We start from the raw sequence: 3,635 nt of genomic DNA, 5'->3' as shown, positions 1-3,635 counted from the left end.
CTATTGTAAGCCATGGATTTGTTCAGCCCCACAAGGAAACAATGGTGTTCGGTATACCAGACTCTGTTTCTGAAGAGATGGTAGAGCTGTGTGGTAGCAAGGCAGGACAGGAGCGACCCCCGCCAAACTCCTCCCTCTGGCCCCACTGTCTGCATCAGTTCTGGGGGTTAGCATGGTGGCTGGCCCACTGCTGGGATTCCTTGGCTTTAATCCACAACCCCTTTCCTCCCCCAAATCCAGGCGGCCCTTGGAGGTTCCCATGACAACAGCACGCCTGGGAAGGACCAGCTTGGGGAAAAACCAGATTTTACTGTTAAAAAAAAAAGAAAGAAAGAAAAAACTGGCCAGAAGCCACAGGCAGGGCAAGCTGGGACAGGGGCTGGTCCTGAGACAAAAGACGGTGGAGGTGTGAGCGCAGGCTCCGAGCTGGGTGATCTGCAGAACAGCAGCTGACATGTTTTGAGCACTTACCACAGCCAGACCCCATCAAATGTGTTGTGTTTGTATTGACTTGTTTGATCCCCACGACAAAACTATGAGGTAGGACCACTATTCTGCCTGCTTTATAAGAGGGGAGACTGGTATGGTGAGGTTAAAAACTGGCAGTCTGCATTACAGACCCCTAGGAAAGCATTCCTTTCCTGTCTGCAGCCTTTGGCAATGGATAGAGGATGGTTTCATTTTATCCTCACAAAAATTCTGCAAGATAAAAATTATCATTGTAATTATTATTATAATTATCTATAAAGATGAGGATCCCAAAGGTCAGAGAGGTTGGGGTCCAAATCACACAGCCAGTAAGTCACAGAGCTGGGATTTGAACCTAGATGTGCCTGAACCCAAAGCCCATGGTCTTTCTTCTGCGAAGGTGCCTGGAAGCAGAGCTGGACCTTGGCGTGTTCACATGGGGAGGCAGGCCATGACGGCTTAGCACAGCTTTCGGGGTATGTGGTGGGGGGTGTTTCTGTGCCTTTAGCACTGTGCCACCCCCTGCCCCACACACCCACAGATGCTTGCACACAGGCACACACTCGCACACGCGAGCACACAAGCCCCAGCCGACTGAGGCTGTGCTCCTCCCAGCCAGGAATGGGCCCGCCTCCTCACAACAGGCTTTCCAGGCAGGTGAGTCTGCCCACACCTGCTTGCTTACCTGGGAGCGGCAGCTAGAAGGCACATCTCCCCACCCCAACTCATTCTGTGTAACCAGGCTCCGGCTGACCAAGGGAGGGAGAAACTTCCAGAGGTCTGCAGGGCCACTGGACCTTTTGGCATTTTTTTTCCTAAACAGAGTGGGGAGCCTAAATTTCAGAGCTTGGAGCCTAGGCTGCTTAAGGTAGGGACGTTTCTGTCATCCTTAAAGGACCCTGTCCCTATTGTTCTTCCAGCGCCCGTTTCTTATTGAATATATTTAATTACTTGTCCTCTGATTTGATCATTTTCTGGATGGTGGCCTTTGATTTTTAGAAGTCTTACCGACCCTGCCGTAAGCGCAGTGGCCTCCTGGCTCACTGTCTGTCTTCCTGTCTCGTCACTGGCAGGCTATTCCATGTTTTGGACTGAGAGCTCACCTCTAAGGTCTCGAAGGAAAACACATTTGCTTAAGATTGGTCATGGCACAGATATCGACACTATGCCTCCCCTCCAAAGGTAGGGTGCACGTCGGGAAGGGAAGCCACATTTAGATTCACCCCTTCCCACCTCAACAAAGACAAGGGAAACGACAGAAGCCTCAGGTTCTGCCAAGTTCCCTCTCAGACGGAGGGCAGAGTGAAGGAAGCCGAGTCGCGGTCCTCTCCCCAACCCCATCAGCCTGACTGCTTCCATCCAGTCCTCTCTGAAGGGCCCACGGTCCAGCCTTAGTACCCGAAACCGGCCTAAGAGGGTTGCCCACCCCGACTTTCTCCCGCAGCCGGCAGACCCCACCACGCCTCAGCACAAACCCCAGTTCCATCCCACGCCCAGCCGGAGAGGATCAGAGACGAAGATTTAGCACGCTACAACCAGCTCCCAGGTTCTCACTGGTGCAGCAGCCGGCCAGGACGCCTTTCTTTAGAGGACGCGGATATCCATCCGCAGGACAGCATGGCCTCCAAAGTGGAGCCGGCGACGGGGAGAGAGGCTGCAGACCCAGAAGAAGGAGAGCCAGAAAGTGAGGAAGTGGGGGCTGGTGGGAGGAAGAGCGGGGGACCAGTGGTCGCAGAGTCAGTGCCGGTTTGTCACTCCTCTGGCTGGGACAGGCGGGCATCCCTGCTGGCTGGAGCGGAGTGGTGAGCACCTGTGCACGCCCCGCCCCGCTGGCCCTGGGCACGGTGGGTGTTTAGAAAGTGCACACTGGGGCTGGTGGTTATGTTGATAAGACGACGGCACAGCACTCAGTCTGCAAAGTCCAGACTTCTGTCTCTCCCACCCCCTGGGAATTTCATAAATAAACCCCTGGACCTGTTCCAAGAAGAATTTCAAGGCTTCTCTGTGCGCGTGTGTTTCCAGAAACACAACAATTTTACATGCTGCCTGGTGTGCAAACTCCTATGCAAACCATGGGGGAAGTGAGGGCTGGGCCCCGAAAAGAGAAGGTAGTAGCCGGATCGGATCGGGCCAGGCTGGGTCAGGCAAGTGGCGGTTAACAGCCCGGTTCCAGTGGCTCTGCAGCTGGCTCCGATAACCTGGCTCCCAGACACCCCGTCGGCCCCAGGCTCAGGTTGCTCAGACCCCCCCTCCGCCCCCCGCTTTGGCAGTATTCTCCACTAGGTTTTTGCAAAGTGCTGGGGTCTTAAAATAGCATAAAGACACAGACACTCAGACTATAGTGTCAATTCCTGCACCATAGAATGATCGAAAAGGAGGGAGAGTGGAGGGCAGAGAGAGAACTCCAGGGAGTCCCGCTGTACGGGGAGCTGTGTGAGTGTGAGGATAGGTGGGAGACAGGGGTGGGCACTTGGTATGAGGGAGGGGATGGAGGAACAGGCAGGAGAAAACTCTCAGAGGGTAAGACCTGAGAACTTCATTTGAACCATTTCCAGGGCCCGGCCCAGTGTCTGGCACATGGACATTCAGTATATCCATTCCCAGGATAAACAAATGATGGGTGGACGCATGGATTTGCTAGAACATAAAATGATAGCAATATAGTCCAACTTCAGATGGCAAAATTGGAAACAGGTGCCCCAAAGTTGGAGGATTCTATCCATCAACAAGTGTTCATTGAATGTCAGGAGGGAAATGGATGCAGTGGGGTGTGTGATCTGTCTGGGGAAGGAGAGAGGAACACACCCAAGACGTGGGGCAGGTCTGGGGGGGTTTCCTGGAGAAGTCAGACCCTGAGCCTGTGCTGGAGGATGGGTAGAGTTCCCTGAGCGGGTGTTCTAGCCAGGGCTCCTCGTCTACAAGTCAAGCACACTCACAGCAGAGGGAGTGGAAGAGGATTTCCTGAAAAGATGCGTGGGAATCTCAAAGAAACCAATAGTGGGAAACACAGCCAGATCTCACGGGACCTGTCCAGACTTGAGGCTGGATATGTCTTGAGGACAATTTGACTATTACAGTGGTTGGGGCTGGAGGGCGTGTGTATACACGCGAGTCCTGGCAGGCACACCTGGGTAATCTCCCTCTCTCTTTCTCCTTCCCCCTCCTTT

General features: G+C 53.8%; 1 long non-coding RNA gene across 1 annotated transcript; it reads left to right on the top strand.

The window, feature by feature from the left end:
• Positions 1-1,040: 1,040 nt before the first annotated feature.
• On the top strand, positions 1,041-2,457 carry LOC123812868. The gene is made up of 3 exons (XR_006784630.1): positions 1,041-1,336; positions 1,542-1,650; positions 1,913-2,457. It is a non-coding gene; the product is annotated as an uncharacterized LOC123812868 (long non-coding RNA).
• The last annotated feature ends 1,178 nt before the right edge of the window (positions 2,458-3,635 follow it).

The sequence above is a fragment of the Phyllostomus hastatus genome, unplaced genomic scaffold, assembly GCF_019186645.2.
Source record: "Phyllostomus hastatus isolate PE091 unplaced genomic scaffold, TTU_PhHast_1.1 phas_scaffold_93, whole genome shotgun sequence".
Lineage (NCBI taxonomy): Eukaryota > Metazoa > Chordata > Mammalia > Chiroptera > Phyllostomidae > Phyllostomus > Phyllostomus hastatus.
Note: the sequence above shows the minus strand (reverse complement) of the source record. Positions and strands in the feature narration are given on the sequence as shown.